The following is a 25,815-nucleotide window of genomic DNA, read 5'->3' as shown; positions in this document are numbered from 1 at the left end:
TTTTGAAGTGCAGTGTGGCTTTGTCCTTCCCTCCTACCCTCATCCACCACCCCACCTGGTGCTTCCCTCCTCATCCACCCCTCCCAGGCTACCTTGGCAGTTATCTGCCTATTTGTGTGATAAATTAATAAAAAATGCATGATTTTGAAACAATAATGACTTTATTGCCTCAACCTCCCACCCTGCCATAAACATCTCCCCCTTACTCTCACAGATATAGTGGAGCACACAGCAAATGGCAACAACAATTGGAATATTGGTTTTGCTGAGGTCTAACTGAATCAGTAAACTACACCAGTGTGCTTTTAAATGTCCAAATACACATTGTACCACCATTCTACACTTGCTCAGCCTATAGTTGAGCAGCTCCTGACTACTGTCCAGGGTGCCTGTGTATGGCTTCGTGAGCCATGGCATTAAGGGGTAGGCTGTGTCCCCAAGGATAACTATAGGCATTTCAACATCTCCAACAGTTATTTTCTGGTCTGGGAAGTAAATCTCTTCCTGCAGCTGTTCAAACAGACAAGAGTTCCTGAAGATGTGAGCAACATGTACCTTTCCTGGCCATCCCTCGTTGATGTCGGTGAAACATCCCTTGTGATCCACCAGTGCTTGCAGCACCATTGAAAAGTACCCCTGGTGGTTTATGTACTGGCTGCCAAGGTGGTCCGGTCCCAAGATAGGGATATGGGTTCCGTCTATCACGCCACCACAGTTAGTGAATCCCATAGCAGCAAAGCCATGCACTATGACCTGCACATTTCCCAGAATCACTACCCTTGATAGCAGCAGCTCAAGTGATTGCATTGGCTACTTGAATCACAGCAGCCCTCACAGTAGATTTTCCCACTCCAAATTGATTACCAACTGACCGGTAGCTGTCTGGTGTTGCAAGCTTCCAGAGGGCTATTGCCACTCACTTCTCAACTGTGAGGGCTGCTCTTATCTTGGTATTCTTGCACTTCAGGGCAGGGGAAAGCTCATGACAGACAACATGGAGAAATTCGCTGTTGAGGCAATATCAGCAGAGCAGAGTTGCAGCATAGAATCATAGATTAGGGCTAGAAGGGACCTCAGAAGGTCATCTAGTCCAACCCCCTGCTCAAAGCAGGACCAATCCCCAGACAGATTTTTACCCCAGTTCCCTAACTGGCCCCCTCAAGGATTGAACTCACAACCCTGGGTTTAGCAGGCCAATGCTCAAACCACAGAGCTGTCCCTCCCCCCACGAAGTGGTGTATGATGATGACGATGGTTTGCACTCCTACCACACCATCTGCTGCCAGCACCACCCAGGACACAACAGTGGTAGTGTCAGTGAGCTGAGCTGAGCAGGCTGCACGCTTGCTGTGGTATGGTGTCTGAAGGAGAGAAGAAAAGCAGAGTTGCAGCGGAAGCAGTTCTATTGCACAGTCTGCTGCCAGCAGCACCCAGGAAGCACCCAGGACACAACAGCAGCGGTGACAGTGAGCTGAGCTGAATGGGCTCCATGCTTGCCGGGGTATGTCGGCTGTGCTGGAAAAAAGCGTGAAATGATGGTCTCCCATTGCTTTCCACAGAGGGAGGGGCAACTGATGACATGTACCCACAACAGTGTTTTTGCCCCATCAGCCACTGGGAGCTTAACCCAGAATTCCAATGGGCGGCAGAGACTGTGGGAACGGTGGAATAGCTACCCACAGTGCACTACTCCGTAAGTCGATGCTAGCCACAGTAGTGAGGACGCACTCTGCCAACTTAATGCGCTTAGTGTGGACATATGCAGTCGACTGTATAAAATTGATTTCTAAAAATCGACTTCTATAAAATCGACCTAATTTCGTAGTGTAGACGTACCCTTACTTTATGAACATCTTGGACGAAGTAACAAGAGTTCAGCCTTACATGACACTCACCAGTGTCTATTAGCAAATATATTATTCTTTATATTCTGTTTTGTGAAATCTTATCCTGCTGTGAAGCTGTGCAGAAGCTTTATGAGAAGACTTACAGAGAGGCAGAGTTTGGCAGCAGACACCATTGAGTTCATGATAGTTGAGCTCCTCAAGAATCTAAATATATTTTGGCTTTTTCTTTACTGTATGCCTAGCCCCATGTTGCATCTAATTTGCAAGAGATAATGCAAGCTCCTGCCTGCCACAAACTGCCCTGCAACCAGAATGCTAACATTTTGCATCCTGTATGCTTTATAAATCAGGCAAAATATAATCTCTCTTAAAACTCTAAATAAAAACGTGATCAGATCACAGACTGGATTAGCCAGCTGGATAGCATAGCACAAAAGACAAAGATAATATGAGCAAAGTTAAGCAACTCTTCCATCGCAACAAATCACAACAGGAAAACAATAAAATATTGTATAACAAGACTGAAATACTAGAAAAGTCAGTGAAAGTTAATTGACAAAGTTTTGAAATGGCAGAAAGGGAAGAGGAGAAAGATGACTAATTCTGGGCTTTAATCACAAAAATCATCCATCCTTCCCTTAAAAATACCTTTGTGTAGATACATAGAATACATGAAACTCTGATAAACCCCAAATATGAGTACACATATATACTTAAATACCACAATTTTTTCTCTCATTATTGCCTTATTAGGCATGGCTAAGGCAGCCATAGGATGTGACACAGTAAATTATGTCACACACTCAATCCCAAACCGAAGTGTAAACAACAAACATAAGAATCCATCGTGCCCAAAAATCAGCCACTAGATATCAGTTTACTAGGAAGAAAAAAAGACCTTAACTTTATTTCTGAGTCTCTATTCTCTCAATAATAAATCTTGTCAGTTTGTATTATGCATAAATTCGGTAACTAATATGAAACAAGATCTCTAATAAAATAGAGAATTCAGCTTCCCACAAGTGCAAGATAAACAAAAACAAATTACAGTATTGAATTATAGTACATATAGAAAGCAATTCCCCTAAGCCAATCTCCAACGGCAATAATCCCCTGAAACTGCTGAGGTGAGTAGCCCAACCCTACAAAATTGCAACAAGTTATCATTAGAAGATTGCTACCATCTTGGCATATATTTGCTGAGTTTCAGTGAGATAATATAATCATACTAGAGCTGGCTAGGAATTTTTTATTAACAATAAAACTTGTGGGAAAGAGTCACTTCCAACAATTTTTTTACTTGACTTTTTTTGGAAAAAAATTCAAAATTACCATTGACATTTTCTAAAAGAGAAATTCCAATTTTCCAGTACAAATAACTTCTCCTTTTAAACTAAGCTAATTATTGTTTTAAAAAAATTGTCAAAGTCGAAATGAAATGTTTCAGAATCATCTAAACATTTTATCAACCCAAACCAATTTTTTTTATTATTGTCTATGAAAGTTTGAGATTTTGACTTTTTATCCTGCTACATAATGTGTGTGTGTAGATTTATATATATTTCTGTGGTGTGTGTGTGTGTGTGTGTGTGTGTGTGTGTGTGTGTGTGTGTGTGTGTGTGTGTGTGTGTGTGTGTATAAAAATCTACACACACACGCACCACAAAAATGGTTGCCTACTTAGCTCTAACAAACAAAATAGAAAATATGATGTCAATTAAATACAGGAACTTCTAGATATTAAACCTCTTAATTTCTGTTAGGGAAAGAGATATGTAAATGCAAGGAGAGGAATACTGCTCTTGTGCGAGGACAGATTTTCCCGCTGGCAGTTGATGATCTTAGCTGATGACTTTCACATGTTTTTTGCTGACTCATTTTTTTCAAAATAATTACTGTTAATTTAGAGCTCAATGATGCCAAAACCTACACAGGTGGCCAAGTGAGAGAGAGCAAGGAGCCTGGTCCCCACAACCTTCCTTGTATACACACACTCATTGTACTTTTATCTAGGGACCTGGACACAACTGCTATCCTTGCACTTCCTGAGTCTAGTGCAAGAGTCCCCCAGAGTGAGTGAGGCCCTGGCCCCTCCCAGAGAGATCAGCAAAGACGGGAGAGATGAGAGAGATCCAGGAATCCTGTGACACAAGGGAGGGGAGCCCAACAGACAGAAGAAATGTCTCTTGGTCTCAAAAGGCAAAATGAGTCATCATTTCCCCTGAACTGGTCAAAGGAAGCTGAGAGAGCCACTTTCAGAAAGAATGAGAGTGGATGATTCTGTTTCTCTCTCTGGTGTTAAAGGAATAAAATTCCTTGCCAAGCTTGTAGTAGGAAGAGAAAAATTAAAAAAGGTTACTGGGACAGATTGAAGGATAAAAAGGAGTTGGAAGCCTTTGAGTTTTCCTGACTGGCAGACATGATACCCTTATTTATGGCAAGGGTTTTAAAGCCTGTTATTTAATAAGAACTTAAAAGATACAGGAAAGGTGGGGTCTTTAATTAGTGGAAAGCATCCTTTTCACCCAGACACAAAATCACATCACTCTCCTCTTTATGAGGAGTCCAGCCACGTCACAAGCTGAGATACAAAGGAGATTTCAAAGGAGATAGCAGTAGGGTCAGCTAACTTGCAATGAGTGAATATTCTGGGGGTATGGCTACACTGGCGATTTGCAGCGCTGGAAAGCCTCCACCAGCGCTGCAATTAGTAAGTGGCCACACCTGCAGGGCACTTCCAGCGCTGCAACTCCCTGGCTGCAGCGCTGGCCGTACACCTCACTCAGCATGGGGAATAAGGATTCCAGCGCTGGTGCTGCAGCGCTGGTCATCAAGTGTGGCCACACACCAGCGCTGTTATTGGCCTCCAGGGTATAAGGATGTATCCCAGAATGCCTGTTCAGCCACTCTGCTCATCAGGTCAGACTCTACTGCCCTGGCCTCAGGTGACCCGCCCTTTAAATGCCCCGGGAATTTTAAAAATCCCCTTCCTGTTTGCTCAGCCAGGTGTGGAGTGCAATCAGTGAATCTTTACAGGTGATCATGCCTCCACGTGGCAAACGAGCCCCAGCATGGAGCAATGGCGAGCTGATGGACCTCATCAGTGTTTGGGGGGAGGAATCTGTGCAGGCACAGCTGCGCTCTAGCCGTAAGAATTATGATACCTTTGCCCAGGTATCAAGAGCCATGCAGATAGGGGCCATGAGCGTGACACGCCGCAGTGCAGGGTAAAAGTAAAGGAGCTGCGGAGTGCCTATTGCAAAGCACGTGAGGGAAACCGCCGCTCCGGCGCTGCCCCCACGACCTGCCGGTTTTACAAGGAGCTGGATGCGATTTATGGGGGTGACCCCTCTGTAAATCCAAGGACCACGATGGACAGTTCAGAGCCAGTAGAGGAGGAGGAGGGGGAGGGGGAGGCGGACAGTGAGGCTACTGTGGTGGGGGAAGACACCCCGGAGTCCCAGGAGGCATGTAGTCAGGAGCTCTTCTCAAGCCAGGAGGAAGCTAGCCAGTCGCAGCCCCTGGAACTTGGTGCAGAAGAATCACAGGAAGAGGTCCCAGGTAAGCAGCTTTTATTGCAATGCAAAGGTTTTGGGAGAGGAGGGGGGGTGGTATGGCTGCATGCTTGCATGCCTAGACATGGAATATCCCATTGATGTGGTCTATCACGTCGCGGTAATCTGCCTCTGTAATCTCTTCAAAAGTTTCTGCAAGAGCATAGGCAATTCGCGTGACCAAGTTTAAAGGGAGAGCCAGTGTGGTACCTGTCCCAGTCAGGCTAACGCATCCGCGCCATTGTTCCAGGAGGGGTGGGGGGACCATGGCTGCACACAGGCAAGCTGCATAGGGGCCAGGGCGGAATCCGCATTGTTGTAGGAGACCCTCCCTTGCTTCCCAGGTAACCCGCAGTAGGGAGAAATCTTCAGCTATTAACTCCTGTGGGAAATGGAGGGAGTGTTTCAGTGCAGGTCCCAACTGCTGCTTCCTGCCTTTACCAAAGCCCAAAAAAAGCAGTGCACCCATGAAGCAAAAAGCACCCTGCCCAGGCAAACCGCGGCAGGAACCCCAGGTTTAATTCCTGAGGGACATGGAGGGAGTGTTTCCCAGCATGTCTCCCAGGTTTTATTGACTTCTACTTCTACTATGCCATACCCTCACTTACCATTTCTGGGAGGCTGTGAATTCTCTAGCTGTGTTTGAAATGTCTGAGGAATGCTACAGTGTGTGAGACTTGAAACTAACTTCAGATTATACACAATGCAGGCTCTCTTAAAATGTATCATTTGCTGTATTTTTATAGTGTCCTTGACTAGTCCTGGACCGGTCTTATCAGTGACTGAAAGAAAGCTTCAGAACCTGAGAAGGAAGCCTAACAAAAGCAAGGAAGATTTGGTGAAGGCAGTTATGAACCAGTGTGCAACAGAGAATAAAACTGCGCAGGAATGGAGAGAAAAGATGCAGCACTGGAAGGAAACAGAAAGCAGGAGAAAGGCGTTGACGCTGAAGAAAACCACGAGGCAGCTTATAAACCTCATGGCGCGCCAAACAGACTGTAGGCAGTCACTGGTAGCAATGCAGGCAGAGCACTACCGTGCCAAACCCCCACCCTCCCAAACCTCTTTCCCCTATGCACCAATGTCAGCTCCAAGTCCCGTTCCCCAGCATCCAGGTTCTTACCTACACCATCACCAGCTGCCCCCGACACCTGTACGGTCACCGATGAGCCCAGAGAACTACGACCCTTATCCTCTGCACTCAACCCCCATCACCATGCAACAGTACAATCCTGAGGTGCACAGCACTCCTGGCAGTACATATGCAAACCTATGAATGTACAGTTCAACAACCAACCCCCCTGGCCTTTTACTTGCTTTTTTTTTAATAAATGATTTATTTGATTATGAAACAGTTTTTATTATTGCATAAAGTGAAAGATAACAAACAGCAAGGAAAACACAGGCAATTAAAAGCACTGTAACCAGTGCACGTCACTCCAGGGCAAGGCAAAAAACACTACTGTTGGCTTTCAGCCTCAAATGCCTCCCTCAAGGCATCCCTAATCCTTGTTGCCCTGTGGTGGGTGTCTCTACTAGCCCTGCTGTCTGGCTATGCAAATTCAGCCTCCAGGACTTGTACCTTGTTGGTCCATGCCTGGCTGAATGTTTCACCCTTCCCTTCACAAATATTATGGAGGGTACAGCACGCGGATATAACTGCAGGGATGCTGCTTTCCCCCAAGTCTAGCTTCCCATAAAGGGCTCTCCAGCGCCCCTTTAAACGCCCGAAAGCACACTCCACAGTCATTCGGCACCGGCTCAGCCTGTAGTTGAAACGGTCCTGGCTCCTGTCCAGTTTCCCTGTATAGGGTTTCATGAGCCAAGGCATTAATGGGTAAGCGGGGTCCCCAAGGATCACAATGGGCATTTCAACGTCCCCTACTGTGATCTTTTGGTCTGGGAAAAATGTCCCTTCCTGCATCTTCCTGAACAGGCCACTGTTCCGAAAGATGCGTGCATCATGCACCTTTCCAGGCCAGCCTGTGTAAATGTCAATGAAATGCCCACGGTGATTCACAAGTGCCTGGAGAACCATAGAGAAATACCCTTTGCGATTAATGTACTCGTAGGCATGGGGTGGTGCCAGAATAGGAATATGCGTCCTATCTCTTGCCCCTCCACAGTTAAGGAAACCCATTTCTGCAAAGCCATCCACAATGTCCTACACATTCCCCACAGCCACGGTTCTCCTTAGCAGGATGCGATTAATGGCCCTGCAAACTTGCATCAAAACGATTCCCACGGTCGACTTTCCCACTCCAAACTGGTTCCCGACCGATCGGTAGCTGTCTGGAGTTGCCAGCTTCCAGATTGCAAAAGCCACACGCTTCTCCACCGTCAGGGCAGCTCTCAATCTCGTGTCCTTGCGCCGCAGGGTGGGGGCGAGCTCAGCACACAGTCCCATGAAAGTGGCTTTTCTCATACGAAAGTTCTGCAGCCATTGCTCATCATCCCAGACTTCCATGACAATGTGATCCCACCACTCGCTGCTTGTTTCACGAGCCCAAAAGCGGCGTTCCACGGTGCTGAGCATTTCCGTTACTGCCACAAGCAATTTCATGTCACCCGCATTAGGCAAATCCAGATCATCGTCGGACTCCTCACTGTCACTTTGGAGCTGAAGGAATAGCTCAACTGCCAAACGTGATGTGCTGGCGACAGTCATCAGCAAAGTCCTCAGCAGCTCAGGCTCCATTTCACACAGAAAGCGTGCTGCACTCACAATGGCTAGAAACGTGGACGGGGAAACTGTGACTGCTGGGAAGTGAAGCGATGCACCACGGGGCGTTGGAACAGGAAGCGGAATGACCCACACACTTCCTTCCCCTTCCCATCATACACAGCACCAAAATGGGACGAGGTGCTCTGTGCGATAGCTGCCCACAATGCACCTCTCAGTACAGCGCTGCAAATGCTACAAGTGTGGCCACACTGCAGCGCTGGTAGCTGTCAGTGTGGCCACACTGCAGCGCTGGCCCTGCACAGCTGGACGACCAGCGCTGCAAACTACCAGCGCTGCAACTCGTCAGTGTAGCCATACCCTGGAAGTGGAACTGAACATTGCCATCTTGGTGGGAGAACTAAAAATTCACTTAACTATTCTGTTAAGGACCCCTCATAGAGAGTGAACAGAAGTGGCAAGTTGCCCGGCTACAAATTCACAGAACTTTTCAAGTCATCTTTTCCAGGGAGACTTCAGGACTGGTGCTGCTCCTCACTGATTAGAATGGCTTTAATCAAATTCATCCTGCCAGAGAGTTACTCATGTGGGAGTCAGATGCTGCGTGGTTCCTTACTTACATTTGTGTTTTCTGGGACTGAAGTCTGAACAGATTGGTAGGAGCTTATTTTTAGGCCTTCCTGAAATCATGATGGCACTTTTTTTTGGCTTCCAATTTGGGAAGTTCAGCAAGTTGAAAACAAAATATTAAAAAAGGAAGTTTCCTAAAGAGTCCCCTCACTTCATATAGCACATTTCTGATTACCTATCTAACTAAACTTGCAGGCACCATTTTATATCATGCGCTCATTTCTTTTCTAAAAAATTTCTTTTAATAAAATGAGAGAAAGACATTCAATTTGTAGGCATAATACGAAGCTTCACTCCCTCGCCTGGATCATGCTTAACTCCCAGCTATTGAAACAAGGGTCTGAGTCACAGAAAATACATTATGTTGAACAGTGCATCCAATTTTCACACATTTTAAAGCACCTTGAAAAATGGTAAGTGCTAGTTTTCCAAACACAATGCATGTTTTCATAACACACTGAATTCCTTTTCAACTATGTGAATAGGAGGTGTGCACTTTTTAAGAGTGTTTAACCTAAAATGGGAATTGAATCCATTCAAAACAAAATTCACAAAGAGCTGATGTGTACACTGTGTTTGAACTATCTGATGAAAGGCTCTGAACATTAAGTTTCTTTGGCAGCATATATTATTGTTTCACTTATGCTTAAGTGGGACCAAGTATTCTGCAAAAATAATTAGAATATTATCTAGTTTCCCATGGTTTCTGTAAGTGCCTCCATATCCTATAGTGCAACATTTGTTTTTTGAACAATAATATTCAGGAAATCACAAGTGATACCTCTTGCTTTCTACAACAAAGACTCCTAGATACAGATATTAAACCCATAGGCACATTAGAAATCCCTTAAAATGATTTGACTAGCTGAAGTACGCAGCTGGAGCACCGTGTCCAATTTTGGTCACCAATGTACAGAAGATATATGGCGAAACGGGAAAGTATCCAAAGGTGAGTGACAAAGATGATCCAAGGGCTGGAATGCAAGCCGTATTAGCAAAGGCTAAAAGAACTGGGTATGTTTATTTTGAAGAGGAGATTGAGGGAAGACATGACAGCCAGCTTCAAAATACTTGAAAGGCTGCCATAAAAAAAAAAGATGAAGAAAGTTGTGTTCTCTTGTCAGAGAGGGCAGGACAAAAGGCAATGGGTTCAAACTACAGCATAGCAGATTTAGATTAAGGCTATATCTATACTACAGCTTTTGTCGACATAATTTATTTTGCTCAGGAGTGTGAACAAATCACCCTGAGCAACATAAATTACACAGACATAAGTGCCGGTGTGGAAAGCATTATATTGGCGGGGGAGCTTCTCCCATCAACATAGCTACTGCCGCTCCTGGTGGGTTGGAGTAGTTAGGCTAATGGAAGATCTCTCTCCTGTTAGCTTAGAGTGAGTACATTGGAGATTAGCATCGCTGTAAACTTTCCCAACTGTAAGAAGAGTAGGCTAATGGAACAGAGCGCCTAGGAAGGTGGTGGAAGCTCCTTTGCTGGAGGTTTTCAAAAGGAGGCTGGATAGTCACCTGCTTGGATGTTTTAGACACAACAAATTCTGCATCTTGGCAGGGGGTTAGACTAGATAACCCTTGCGGTCCCTTCCAACCCTATGATTCTAATATATAGATTAGACAGAGTACAACGTCACACTAGAAAACTTTCCCCAATAATGACGGGCACCACAGTTACAAAGCTGTGATGAATCAGGGTGTTGATACTGTACTTCTATACTTATAGACTACTCTTGCCTTCTGATATACACAGGATTGCTCACACTGCTCACTTCAATTTGCATGGATATATTAGAGGGCAAAATTGTGCCTTTAAATTGTAGGCCTAAAAAAGAAGTTGAGGATGGTGAATTATGAGGGCTTGTGTACTTCAAAAATATTTAGCAGAAATGCATCCTTTAAAAAATATATATTTTTAACCACTGTGGGTTCTTTCATGGAGAGTCAATAAGTGGTGAAAATTTCATTATCTCTTTCTCCATCCCTGTGGAACACTAATCATGATTAATTGGACACAAAAGCTCATCTCATGTTGTCAAACTGTTTTATTTCAAAGTTAATTAAGATGTGAGCTGAAGCTACAGTAATACAGTGTAATCTTTAGCTTTAAATGCAGGTGTTCTATACCATAAGGAGACTGTAGGTCTCTATACCATTGAAGGTCCTTGCAGTAAAAACCAGTAATCAGAAGCCATACTTAAAAAAGAGCACTCATCTGCCTAAATTCTTGCAATCTATTAAAATTGCCTGGTGCCAGCCCACTAGATTAATCAGCATCAATGGAAATATGTGCCAAGCAAAATAAGAGTATATAGAATTTACAGGGGCATTTTCTTAAATGCTCCAGACTACTCTCATCAGCCGGTAGTCTCTATTTGACATATTGCTACCAATACATCTCTGCACACAAACTAACATGCACTAATTCATGCTAGTCTGACCCTGGGACATGGGAAACTCCAGTTCATATTGGTTTAATTAATAGTTATCACCTTTGTTACAAAATAATAATGGAGAAGGAAAAGAACTGCAGCAAAGCAAGTTACTTTTTAACGTGTTTAGTTCGTACAAGTGGACTGTTACTCCTGATTAGGGTCCATCTTTCATGCCAGATTATGATGAGTAGCAAAGACCACTGTGACTGTCACAGAGAATAGTTCCTGTCAGTTGGTGACAAAAAGCAATGCACGTGGCACCAAGCAGATGATGACAAACCCTAGCAAATGATGGCAGAGGCTGTAAACTTGTAGAACACTAAAGATGTTTCTCTCTCTGAACCATAATCTAGATGAAAGGGGCAGTGCTGGCTTTTCTATTGCTGATACATTTTTTTTGTTGTTTTTCTTTTTCTGGAAACTGGCCTAAAGAAAAAATACTCCCTGGGTGGCAATGGGATGCACCATCTCCAAGCCTGACTTTTAGAGCAAAGAGATACTAAGGCCAGGAAAAACATGATTTTTAAAAAAAAAAAGTAAATAGATTAAGTACCTCCGCCCCCCCTCAATCATGAAAAATAATAAAAACAGAAGCAAATGCTGTTGGTTTCACCTTGCATACCCACTAGAATTAATGATTTAAAGGCTAGTGCTGTTATCAATGTTGGATCATCTAAATCCTCTATGTCAGCGAGTCAATTTGTGGTATTAATTTATTCAAAGAGATTTAAATAAGGGATTTTGTAAAAAAGAAAACAGACCAACGTGCCAATGAAGATTCCACCTCCAAAATGAAATTCTAAAAAATTTCATTTACTGCACTAGAATTTGTATTATAGCCATCTTTTGAAGTGCTTGGCTGTAAAACATTGTACTAAATATATACATGAAAAAAGTTTGGTATGAATTATTTTCCCCTCTCTGTCTTTTCCCTCCCTCTCTCACGGCAGCTTTTTTGCTACAAGATCAGTGTTTGATGTTTACCATCAGTAAGTTCATTTTCACAAACACATGGCGTTACATATGTTTAGAGTCCAGCTGGACCACCAAGGAACCACTGTATCAATTGAGGCACTAAAAATCTTCCTACTGAGTCAGTAGTTGATGACCAGGCATGCAGGCCAGTAAAATGCTTTCTACAAATAAAATCACAGATGTGACTCGACTAGAGTGGGGTAACATTTTTTAGCTGAAACTTTTCCAAAGAATGCAAATTTGGTCCAACAAAAAACATTTTACAAATTTGTGTCAAATTCACCGCAATGTTTTGCCAAAAAACAATTTTTAATTTTTTTTAACATTTTGATTCTTCATTCAAAACAATTTTTCATTTTCAAGCTTACTTCAACTGAACTTTAAAAGCTCAACGAAGAAACAAAAAGTTTTATAACGGGTAAAATTTTTCTTCAACTTTTTGACTCACCAAAAATTTAGAAAAAATATTTGTTTTAGGTCAACTTGAAAAAATATTCCCCCTTGTTTTGTTGGTATGGCCAGTGAACCAAAAAAATCAGTTATTTGCAGAGCTCTGGAACTGACACTTGACTGAGGAGGCCACAACCAGACTCAAATTTTGTGACAAAAAGTAAATACCCTGAGCAACAGCTCTTACTGATGACTTTTCCCAAAACTGGATACATTTTGTTTCCCCCAAATATGCAAAAGAAGTTACGGTGTCCTTTGAAATTAATGCCTTCTACTATAAAGAATGGCTCTAGATTAAATCAGTCTCTGCCAACGTTACTGCCTGCACAGTGGGGTGGAGTGTAAAGTATCTGGTCTTTAAATAAACACTTCTACAATAAATTTAATGAAACTAACTCTTTTGAGCATCCAATACTGAATGACAAATATCACAATATTTATGCTATCCAAGTTTGTTCAAGAACATCCATATAATTTCCCTTTAAGGATGATCTATAAAATAACTTCCAAGAGTCTTCCTTCATGCATGGATGTATCTGTTGAGTTAACATATGCTCACTTGACTTTAAATCATGTAGGAACAGATGTATATTGAAATTGCCATATCAGATCAGATCACTCCATCTCTTCCATTTGCCTATCAGACCGGCCAGTTTCGGATATTTCAGGGGGAAATGCAAAAAAAAAAAAAACACCACCCCACTCCCCCCCCAAAAAATTTTAAAAAACTGGTAGTGCAAAATGATGCACTAACATACCCACAGGATTTTTTTTCTAATGCCCAACAGATATTCTCTGAAGCATGAGTTATATACTTTAACTTTTGTTACCCTAGCTAAATAACTCCTTATATTTCTAGGGCTAGATTGAGGCTTTTAATCACATCATCTCAGAAGGGGAACACTCTTTCTCAGTGGTGAGGAGTGAGCAACCTGTACTATCAATTAGGATGGGGAAAATTATTCTCCCACACATGCCCTGATCTTCAGGCCAATGCAAAGGTGGTGGGGGGAGAAACATAGTCATCCTGCCTTATTATCCACTCCACTTGACCCCCTTTTTGGCACTTTGTTCCTCAGAGAGAATAGAAATGAGCAGTTTTTGTGCTCATGACAGTACACAGATTGCTACTGTATTTATTACTATGACATTATATTACATTACATGATGTTATATGAATGTTGATGGGAGTTAGACACTTAACTCACAAAGGTGATTTGGTGAATCCCGCTAGGGACTTATCAACATCTTTAAGCTGCTAAATACCTCTGTAAACTTGGCTCTTGGTTTCAATGATATTTTGTGGCAATGAGTTCCACACACTGTATGAAAACACTTGTGTGTGAACTGCCTTCGATTTTTATAGGATTTAAAGGAAGCTACATCTTTGTGTCACAGCTACTAACAGGAGTGTGAGAGCCACAGGAAAAAAAGGAGAGATTGTTTTAGTTACTGAATAGAAAGGATTAGGAAATGTGACAGCAGAGATTCAAAAGTTAAGGCCACAGATAATGGTCATGACACTATTTACTGAAAATAGCCTATAGCCAAGAAGTTATACAAATTCCAGTATTAACATGTGATTGATCTTTATATGAACACAGCATTCTTCCCTGATATCCTTTCTAATTATGCCAACTAAATTATGCTCATTTATCTGAAAATTTTAATGTGCCTCCCTATGTTTTTTTGTTGCAAGTTATAATTTGCATACTGATATGACAAACTTGGCGTTAAGATGGGAGTATTAAAGGTGAGAATAAAATGAAAAACTGCAAAAAAAATTTCTGTCCATCCTCTTAATAGTGTGAGAGGAAGAAATGGAAGTGATATAATTAGAAACGACCAATTAGAAACTAGTACATCAGAGATTTGACTATTTTAGATTGTAACATGGCAAGACAATATCATATGTTACTGCTTGTTTCCTTTAATTGGGTTCTGTATTTTACTGTTTCCTTATATACTGGATAAATAAGATGACAACATCCGTTTTAACAAACCAAAATAAATCTGCAAAGACTAAAGTTTTTATTTTTAAATGAATTAGACTGGGAGTCTGTTTTCGTGTAAGACAATTAGCTATATATTGTACTTTAGTTTAATCGCATGGAATTAAACAGTTGAAAAACAATCTAGATAATTTTCTTGGATAGACACGACTTCAAAGGATGACAAGCTATAAGTCATTTAAATCGTTTCTTCAAAGCTCGTTTCAAAGCAGGGAAAGGGTAGAAAGGGATGGCAATATTGGATAGCTACTAAAGAAAGCTCTACACCAGCTTGTCTCTTTATTTTTTAACCAAAATGCTTTTGTATATCCTAAGCAGCTAATAAAACAGTGACACTTAAGGCTATGTTAAAAACAGTTGATGAGCTAATTAACTAACCATGGTGGTTGGTATAATTAAGATCCTTAGATCCTATTCCAAAAACACCAGCTACTATAACTAGAATATCTAGCAACCACTGTAGCTATGATAATTGGAAAAGGCTTGGTTGAATTATTAAAGACTACAGAAACTCAATAAAATTCACTTTGATGAGACAGAACAAATATCTTCTGCAGGAAAATGCCAAAAAATTGAATAAGGTTGGAGCCAAGGAAGGAGGTGACTAACAAGGCAAATATAACCATCTGAATAGATCATTTTAATGTTAGTCACAGTGTGAATGAACATAATTATATGCCTCTTTACTGTGTTCATGTTTTTCTCTTTCAACTGCAAATCTACTCAACTGTCATGTGTAGTTCTCAAGATGTTACTAATACTTTGTGTGGTAACAGATTATTCTGCCCATCTGTGGGCTTTGTAATGACATAACCTAGCAGTTCAAAAGTACCAAAGCTCGAGGATGAGTAAAGGTTTTAATATGGCCAGATTGGAGCGTTTTTTTCTTTTTATAGTTTTTTTAAGGAATAAATGGATACAAAGAGAAATTGAAACTGATTTTAAAATATTTGGATAGGCTAAATGAAATCAAGATATACTGCGCTCTAATTGCTTGCACCTGTATGTCTGTTTATGCTGAAGAGCAATTAAATGACTAAAAGACCTTGTAGATCAAACTAACAAGTGGTTCGGAACTAGAAAAGATAATTGTTTCTACCTACTAATTTAGAGGCTGATTCAAATTAGTGCTGAGCACTTACAACTCCCACTGAAGTCAATGGGAGTTTCAGATATAGAACCCCTCTCAGGAATAGGCTTAGGGACCAGTCCATCAGTCCTTACTTAGGCAAAATGCCTAGAGAAGTCAAGAAATGAGAAAAGGTCATAGAATTTAGCCCTTGGTTTATCTGAAACCTTTCACTCTGTTCCAAACAATTAGATATTGCTTTCCTTATGTGAAGGAGGCAATGGGTATAAATATTTATTTCAAATCACCTATCTTAGATTCTGTACTGGTACAAGACACTATAACATACAACACTAAAATATAATCGTATCATATAGCATCCCCGCCAAAGCACCCCAACATCTCCCAGTAGATTATCCCAGGAATCCACCTACCATAAAATACAGGCCTCCCCCATCAATTATTTCAAATCTATCAAACCATCCATCAGGAAAAGCCCCAGGAAATAGTGGACACTTGCAGTTTGGATTTCCATCTAAGCACTTATAACACGATCATCACCAGGACCTGAAGGGCATCAAGGACAGGCAGTGGGGAGTGCAGTCTGGAGCATGGAACCCCTTATGAGAAACATCCTTCCACTAACCACCTTCTTTTTACACTGGGAGCTGCTAGAGCATCACTTCTGATCACATCAATGAGGCAAGAGATGCCATATACATTGCTTAGCTGTATATGTGAAAACCAACACCTTAAACCCCACCCAGATACGAAACAGAGGCCAGTGCCCTACTGACTACAGAGCAGTGGTGTGACGTGCTCTCACTAATGTGCTCTCTCTCTCTATATTAATTCCTATTCAATAATGGTTGAATTCTGCCTCAACTGTTCACACTAAGAAGTACTTTACTCTGTAAGCAGCCCCTTGCAGAGTCAGATCTTCTCAGCTTGAATTATGGTGGCAGAGTCAGGTTCTAAATGGGCAGCCACATTAAACATAACTGGATACAATTTCCCCCAAATAGGAATTAATGCTCAATAGGTCAGTAGAATACACACAGCCAACATCAGGGAGTTGTTAACATTGAGGAGAATAAAGCAAATAGGAAAAACAAAATAAATTAGCACTGTAAAGAACACTTGATCCAAGTAGTATCAATGAAACTCACAAACTGACCCCACCAACTCTATCACCACCATCATGAAACATTCTATTTCTATTCATAGTACCTGAATTCATTATGGTCCCCCCCCATTGAGAGGACTATCTGGAATATACAGTGTGGGCAGGGGCAGCTCTAGGATTTCCGCCGCCCCAAGCAGGGTGGCACGCCGCGGGGGGCACTCTAGCGGTCACCGGTCCCGCAACTCCGGTGGACCTCCCACAGACGTGCCTGTGGAGGGAGCGCTGGCCCTGCGGCTCCAGTGGACCTCCCACAGGCATGCCTGCGGATGCTCCACCGGAGCCGCCGGACCAGCGCCCCCTCCGCAGGCACGTCTGTGGGAGGTTCACCGGAACCGCGGGACCAGCGGACCTTCCGCAGGCATGCCTGTGGGAGGTCCACCAGAGCCGCCTGCCGCCCTCCCGCTGGGACGCTGCCCCAAGCACGCGCTTGGCGCGCTGGGGTCTGGAGCCGGCCCTGAGTGTGGGAAAAGTTATAGCAAACTGAGGTGGAAGGTAGAAATGGGCCATTCTGTGCCATCTTTCCACTAGAGGTGGAAGAAAAATGCTATATATTTTCTGCAAAAATGTCTAAACAAAATTAAAAAAATATTTTCTGTGGAATTTTAGGGGATTTTCAAAATGGGGGGCTGGATTTCTTTGTCCTACTGTCCTCTGAAAGAAAGAAGTCTTCAGATGAATGGCATTGTCACTTTTGATAACCTAAGGATCAAGGAAATGGCATATAATTAAAAAGAAAAATTCTGTATCTTTATGTTTAAACTAGTGATGCTGCTATATAACAAAACTTGTTTATTATTATGTCCTTAGATATTGTGTTCATTTGGGGTCACTCCATCTCAGAAAAGATTCAAAAGAAATAAAAGAACCTGAGAGGTGGGTGATGCAAATGACTAGGGAATGAAGGGACCTCTGTATAGAGATTTTCAAAATACTGTGACTTTTCAATTCAGAGAAAAGACAAATAAGATGGGACATGATAGAGGTATGGAAAATAATGAACGTTACAGGTAAAGCCAAACATTTTCCTATTTGCCCTCTCCTTCTATCAAAGGCAAATGCCACTAATCCCATTTCACAGATTGAGAAATAGAGGCTCAGACGTAGTAAGTGACATGCCCAAGGTCACAAAGCAAGTCTGCGCTAGCAGCAAGATTAATGCAGTTTTTATGGCTCCCACTCCCATGCCTAATTCACAAGACCACACTTTTTGCCAACTGTCTCATCCATATAGCGGGGATTTCACCTCACCCAAAAGGAGTTCTGATGAAGTGGGCTGTAGCCCATGAAAGCTTATGCTCAAATAAATGTGTTAGTCTCTAAGGTGCCACAAGTACTCCTGTTCTTTTTGCGGATACAGACTCACACGGCTGCTACTCTGAAACCTGACCTCACACAGATGCTGATGATTCATTGCCTGCATCATATGGTAAGAAGTCTAGACAGGGTTATCTGGAAAGGCAAGAAGCAAGTAAATGTACATTAAATGTCTAATAGGTAACATGTCTGAGGCACTCTGGCCCAATCCCTTAGCCACAACACTGATGAAATGGAAAGTATGTGGAAACAGAATGTATGTCTATGCTTCATGTTTCAACAGCCTCAGGGAATCTCACATCTAGTCAACACCTCTGTCTTGCATCTGAAGAAGTGGGTATTCACCCACGAAAGCTCATGCTGCAGAACGTCTGTTAGTCTATAAGGTGCCACAGGATTCTTTGTTACCTCTGTCTGGAAGAGCTCAGTGTCTGACACGAAAGCAACCACCGTTGGGCTGATAGTAGTGCTGTACACACCACTTCCACTGGTCCTCAGACCACTGTGCCATCTATTCCTGCTCTTTGCCAACAGGGGAGAGGAACATAATCCAGACTCTCCCTCTCTGCTACCACAGTTAAACCTCTGCAGCATTCACCCTATGGCAATCTGGCTCCCCAAGAGTTAGGTTTGTCACCTTTGCCACACACCACATTCTGCTACTGATATGCATACTGAATCTGGAGAAATCTCACAGCAGCCTGTGCCTATCCCACAGTTCCTGCAGTCCCCGCTGCCCATTTGGATGGGAGGTTGAGGCAAATCGCCTGGCTGCTGATTACGCTCAGCCAGACAGCTGTGCGCTTTGAAAGCTAGGTTCCTCAGGAGCAGGGTAACCTGTGACTTTTCAGTTTCTTTTAGAGAAGCTGAACCTGCCCCCCTTCAGTTACTGTTGACTTTCTTCCTTCCAACACATGTTTAAAAATAAAGTTAATGGAACATTGTTAATTAACAACGTTTTCTTTATTAATGAATTCGCATTAAAGGGGAAAAACAGGACACAGACTGTGGGTAGGGTAGTGTGCAGTGAATGATAGGCTCCTGCTCCTAGAGCGGTCTGCAGTGCCAGACTGGTTGTTTCAACGGAGCCTGCCATCCCTCCTTTTCGGGACTCTGTGTGCAGGGGCTACGTGACCTTGTGGTGGGGGAGGACGGTTACAGATTCCCCTGCTGCATGGCTCTGTGGTCCGGGACAAGGACCGCTGCATAAGTTCTGTAATCGCCCTCCCATGCCACAAAGTCACGTACCCCCCACCCACACAGAACATGGAAAACACCTCCCAGACCGACCAGGGTGCCTACTGACTGCACTGTGTGTGTGACCTGCTGTTGATCCTGCCCCCATGTCTGTACCCTGGTAAAGGTGACTGTCCTATGCAATTAACAACCCCCTTCTCCTCCCCCTTCACAGACAGTCTTCTGTAGAAAAACTTGACGGAAATAGTAATTAACAGCAAACTACTTTTAATAATCAACTACACAGTTAGGGGATGAAACTGGGATTGGGGCTTCGGTGAGCCAGGAAGGGAAGGACTTCTCAACATTTAGGGAATGAGAGCCTTCTTGTATTTGTGCACTCTGCAGGGGTGCAGTGACAGTTTTCACGGCCCCTGTCACCCCTCCTTCTTGTTACTTTGGGTGAGGGGGGTTTGGGACTGTGTGGCGGGGGAGGGCGGTTGTAGATACAGTGCAGGGGGGCTCTGTCCTCCTGCCTGCGGTCCTGCAGAACATCCACAAGGCGCCGGAGTGTGTCAAATTTTCCCTGGGCATTTCCTGTGTGGCTGGTCAGAACATCCAAGCTCGGACTGCTGTCCAGAGCGTCAACAGAGTGGTGCACTGTGGGATAGCTCCCGGAGCTACTAAGGTCGATTTCCATCCACACATAGCCTAATTCGACATAGCCATGTCGAATTTAGCGCTACTCCCCTCATCGGGGAGGAGTACAGAATTCGAACTAAAGAGCCCTCTAGGTCGAACTAATTAGCTTCCTGGTGTGGACGGGTGCATGGTTAAGTCGAATTAACGCCGCTAAATTCGACATAAACTCTAGTGTAGACCAGGCCTAAGAGAACTAACTGGAAGGAAGACTGATCTCATAGATGGCTATCACTAAGTTCTGAAGAACAAATGTGAAGTGTGTGCACTACAGGAGCAACCAGACAGCAGGCATTCTTCCAGCAAACACTACAGTGGACCTACACAAAGGCAGAGGCTGCAGACACAGTCCCAAGCATCCATTGTTGAGACCACCTGTCAGTTTACAGCTTGCTACCTGCAGGGCACCCAAAGCTTTCAATCCTCACCCATTCATACTGTACAAGTGGGAAGCTACACAATAGAATGTTGATGACATTTCATCATCCCTGTTGAACCTAGGCCCTGTACTTCCGCTGCTTATATCCCTCTTTTAACTGAGATGCCGAATAACCAGTGAGAGTGTGCCATCACTAAACAACTGGAAAAAAAAGTTCCCCATCATCACTCTGAGTAAGTCAACTGTGAGTTTTGTATTTCCAAGTGATCATACCACCAGATGTAACAATTGAGGGAAGGTGCCAACTCTCAAGGCAACTTCAGTATCATAGTATACAAAACCCAAGAGGAATATCACAGTCCCCTGCAAGCATGTAGGAGTCACGATATGATCCTGGAAATCTAGTCATTGCATGTCATGAGCACAATCTTGGCATTACGTACATTGAACAGGTATGCTTCCCATTCTTGTATGCAGCAGGGCACCACAGAGACCTCTGTGTTCCATCCACAGTGTACATAATGAAGGAATGTTTGCAACTGCATAAATCCTTGCATCATTTTGGTGCTGTGTGTAACCGTGCATGGAGAACACGATGCCTTGTGTAGCCCTGCATGGAATTGAGGAAATCCTGGGGGTATACAGAGGCTGTGGCTGACTGATGTGAGTAATCCCAGTGTCCTCTGAAAGCACTCAAAGCCTAGGAGGCCAAATGCAGCGAGTGACTGGTACAGTGAAGGAGCATGGCTCCCCTCCTGCTTCCGATCCCCCTTCAGCTCATCACAGAGCCTGTACCTCTGGATGATTTAACCCTCATTGAGAGCAAAGAATATCAGCCATACAAGGGAAGCTCTTCTTTGGAGACTGAGCCTCCCTTGCCTAACACCTCCTTTATCTCAGTTACCTCATTATGTAAAAACCCAGCATGTTCAGGTACTGCACTGAAGTCTCATTTTGATGCCTCCGTCCATTACCATTCTCTGTGGAATCCCCCATACACCTGCATCCTGCATATGAACCCTGAACCTTCCCACCTCCTCCCTCTGCCTCACCTGTACTCTATCCTAAACCACTGATCCTCCTCTACATTCCTTTTCCTCTTCCCATCAGCCCTGGCCAAATCCTGTCTGTATCTCTCACTTTCCCATGCTCAGATGTTTAGGTTGGGAGTTTATCGCCTGTTTGGTGTACTTAACCAGTTCTAATCTTATCCTCAAAGAACAGCAGCTTCATTTAATCAGTGCCTCCAAAAATGATGAGCACATCTTATTAGCCTTATCTACCTTTAACTGGACAGTGATCACACACTACAGTACAATTTAGAACTACAATTGCCAACCCTCTTGATTCCTTCTTTCCTTATTGCCAAACATCGGCTCATAAAAGGCATACTTTGCCTCTTCATGAATCCAAACAGAGTAATATGAAGGTATTTGTCAACCACAGTTCTGAACAGGTAGGTATGTGTGTTTAAAAAACAAGCAAGTGTTGATAGATACAGCAACTGTATCTCTGGATACAAAACTTCTAAATCCAGAATCCTACATTATGGGATTTGTACAGTAAGAAATGAGGGTAGTGCAGTGGGAAGGGATCATTGTGGCTTTTCAGAAGTTGAAGTAACCCATAGCCTGTGGACTTATCAGCCTTACAGAAAATAAAAACATTTTTACGAAAAACTCATTCTAATCAAATGCTACAACAAAAAAAGACCACCTCTTACATAGAGAACACTGAATGTGAAAGATGGGAAGCCTGTGATGGCACAGGGGAATATTTACTGTTATTTCGGTGAGGAAAATCCAATAACGCTTGATTCCCTATGCCGATGTAGTCCTGGAAATATTTGTAACTGTCTTCATTTGTCTTTCTTCCCCTCGCTTGTGGGCCTCACAAATCATTTACTCCAAGTGCTGCCTTCCTACCTCTATTGCCAAATGTCCACAGAAAATGGTGGCAGCTGCTGCATGTCCCAGCTGTTTTTAATGAGCCTGAAATATTGCAATGACTTCTCTTCCTGTACTTCCTAAACTGCTCCAATTCCAAACCAGCTCTATGGGGGTTACACAAAACAATATTAGGTACTTGATTCACCACTTGGCTATGCCAGCTTCCGTTAGTGTAAACCAGGTTGCTGGGCCCCTGGTGATGGAACATCTTCCCTGAGGGGTGTTGCAGCCATGCAAGGTAACCACCTACCTTGCTCCACTGAGAACCAGCAGTGAACCAGCACTGTCCCCAAGTGGCCTGGAATGGCCCAGGCAGGAAGTGAAAAATCCACTGGCTGAAGCATCTGGGAGGGCAGAGTGGCTCGATCTGTCCTTTCCCAGAGCTGAATGTGTTCTGGAATGTATCTATTCCTGTTGGCTCAGAGACATGGTGGGGGATATGGTTTACATTCCCTTGTGTCATTGAGGGTGACTAGACCCCATTATCTTATGGCAGCATTTACATTATCCAGAAAAGAAAAAAAAAGCACAAAAGAGCATATTCTATGGCAGTTTGATCACCTTCACTCTCAATTTAGAAGTGATGGATTTGGTTCAGAGAAAGAATCAAAACAATAGAGACAGTTTAGTTAAAAAAGTTCTTGACCAGCTCTACTCCTAACACATTTTAAAATCTGATGATCTTTGTCTTCACTAGACATTTGCTGTTACACTTCATTATCCCAATGTAGACTAAGCCTAGAATAAAAAGTTAGCTCTCAAAAAGAGTAGATATATAGCTGTTAAGGCACAGTTCATGACTAGCGAGACATACTGTCCTCCACAGCTTCAGTGGAATAACAATCTATGTCAAAAACAGAAGTCCTGAAATCCCTGAGAAAGTCACAAAAACAAACTGACAAACTTCAGGACATCTCAGGAGACACCTTCCTACCAGACAAAGAAAAGTGACCAACATCTGAGCACCAATACCTAATTGGTGTGTGGCCCTCAAGCTTTGTGCTACTTGCAGTCTCCTCTTGCTTGGAACTGTTGTTCCCAGTGGACCAGAATGGAAGATTGATTGACAAACTAGTGAATAACTTACAATCCAGTATGAATAACCAAGGCCAATGAGGGAGTGGGGGAGCTGGTTCAAATTACCAGGGCCCGGCTTCCACAGCTTCGTCAGCCCTGTTTAGCCGGTCCACCCTTGCTGGGGGGCCTGAAAAACTTTTTTCACTGGGGCCCGAATCCGCTCTTGGCGGCCCTGTGAATAACATCAACATTCAGGAGCAACCTTGAAGAATATTAATGTATAAATAATATAAAATTAAATTCATAATGAATTGATCAAATTTTGAGTTATTGTACTTATATGAAGACACTGCTGTACTTCAGCTGCCCCAAGATTGCAATAATCGCTCTAACATATATGTCATTGTTATTACAAAGAGAGTTTATACATAAAAGTGAAGAAAACCAGGGTGTAGAACAAGAGTCAACCAAAAAGTTTGAGTCCGATTATTTTCTCACTGTTTTGTAAATTGGGAGGTAACTCCATTGACATCAGTTGCACCATATACCATTGTATAACCAGTGCCAATGAGATGTGAAGCAGGCCAATCATGTACAAATTCTCAGGTGCTTTCATAGCTAAGATATAGTCAGGACTTCAGTTAAAGCCTCCTGATTTTCAAAGTTTATAATTTGGCTGTAAAAATGTTATGCTGTGCTGAAACTTGGTGTAAACGGGTTGATTCACCCCTGCGGCGCCTCCTACTGGTTGCTCTCCAAAGTTACCTCAGTCCAGCCCTGGAGCACCCTCTGCAGGCTGGTGATCCACCTGTTCTTAGGCCCCCCGTGGCCCTCCCTGGACCCAGTGCCCTTTTACATGGGGTGCTGCCCCCAGCAGTAACCCCTTTCTCTCTGGGTCTCCCCTTCTGTCTCAGGGAACCCCCACCCTCTATCCCTACCTTGCCTCAGTATTTGGCTACTGCCAGTCATTGTCTAGCCCCACCCTCTGGGGCAGACTGCAGTATCAGCCTATTCATCACAGACAAAGTTGGGTTTGGACCTGCTGCCTTGGCCTACCCCTAGGTTGCCCTCTGCAACCCACAGTACCTGTTGGCCCACTGCTAGGCCGCAGCCTGGGGCTTTCTAGGCTGGAGCTCCCCAGCTCCTCAGCCTTCCCCAGCCCTGCTGCACTCAGGTATCCAGTCTCAAGCTCCTAAGCAGCCAGGCCCATCTCTCTCTATAGCCAGAGAGAGACTGCCTGGGCTCCTGGCTCATAGCCTTTTATAGGGGCCAGCTGTGGCCTGATTGGGGTGTGGCCCAGCTGCAGCTACTTCCCCAATCAGCCCAGCTTGAGAGTAGCAGCTCTCAAGCCCTGCCAAGCTGCTTTCAAACTCCTTCAGGCAGGAGCAAGGGTTCACCCTGCTACACTTGGTATATAAGGTCTTGTGCTGGAAGTGATTTTGGTTGCACAATTTAAACAAAATCTGTTCAGCTGTCTGAAGACACAGAAATGCAAGTGAAGAAAAAGTGGTTACCAGATACTGGCACTTTTTCTGCTTGTATAATTCAAAAGAGATTCAGTTAAGAAAATTGAACTTGACAAGCAATTAACATCATGTTCCACACTTGCTCTGTTCAGCAATGTCTCATCACTATTTTCTACTTTATAAAGTAAAAATAACAGACTATATCAGGGTGGCAGGGCTCTTTTGTTTGCTCACCCTATTGGCAATCGTTAGAATCATGAAAAAAGCTGCTGAAATTCTGCTTTCTTTTGGTGGCTGAGTCTACTCCTTAACTCAACCAGAGAGATGGGAGTGGTCCCTAAGCAGGAGGACAGAGCAGATCCTGGAGGAAAATCCTGGGGATAGCAAGCTCAGGGATAAAGCTCTGGTTGGGGTTTATGCTGTATTATTGGTTTTTGTTATTAGTTACTGATAAAGCCATGCCTAGTAAGGAGGCATGTTAGAAAACTACCTCAGGGTTTTCATGCTCTCTTTAGAACCACAATGTGAAAAATGTTGGAAAGTTCCCAGTGCACTGATCCCATTTCAAAATGTACGTTTCAGAAGGAATTTTGTTATGTGAAGCTGTATGCTTTCATCTGATTGTAAATAACAAGGGGCCTCATTGTGACACAAGCCACAGCCTGTAGTAAGGCACGAAGTGTAGAGCCACAGTACCCCAGTGGATCACTGAAAGTATTTTGCCTCAAAGAATTCAGAGCTCCCCAGTTGCATTGGGGGGAATGCAATCAGCACCACCCCTTTAAAAGATGTGGTATACTCTTTTGCTCTGGCTAACTCTTGCAGCGGACTGAGCCATTGTTCCACCTACTCTCTACCATCTTTCAGACACATTCTTTCTTGAGGGGGAGAATCTCAGTAGCAGCCCCTGTGCTATAATTCTGTCATAGCCTGGCACCGAGCATGCAACAGGGAAGAGGAAGG

General features: G+C 43.4%; 1 protein-coding gene across 2 annotated transcripts in view; it reads right to left on the bottom strand.

The window, feature by feature from the left end:
* Window positions 1-25,815, bottom strand: part of CTNNA3 (catenin alpha 3) — a 958,387-nt gene that overhangs the window by 500,225 nt on the left and 432,347 nt on the right. The window lies entirely within an intron of this gene.

This window comes from Mauremys reevesii, linkage group 7, assembly GCF_016161935.1.
Source record: "Mauremys reevesii isolate NIE-2019 linkage group 7, ASM1616193v1, whole genome shotgun sequence".
Classification (NCBI taxonomy): domain Eukaryota; kingdom Metazoa; phylum Chordata; order Testudines; family Geoemydidae; genus Mauremys; species Mauremys reevesii.
The sequence above is the reverse complement of the archived record's forward strand: the minus strand, read 5'-3'. Positions and strand labels throughout refer to the sequence as shown.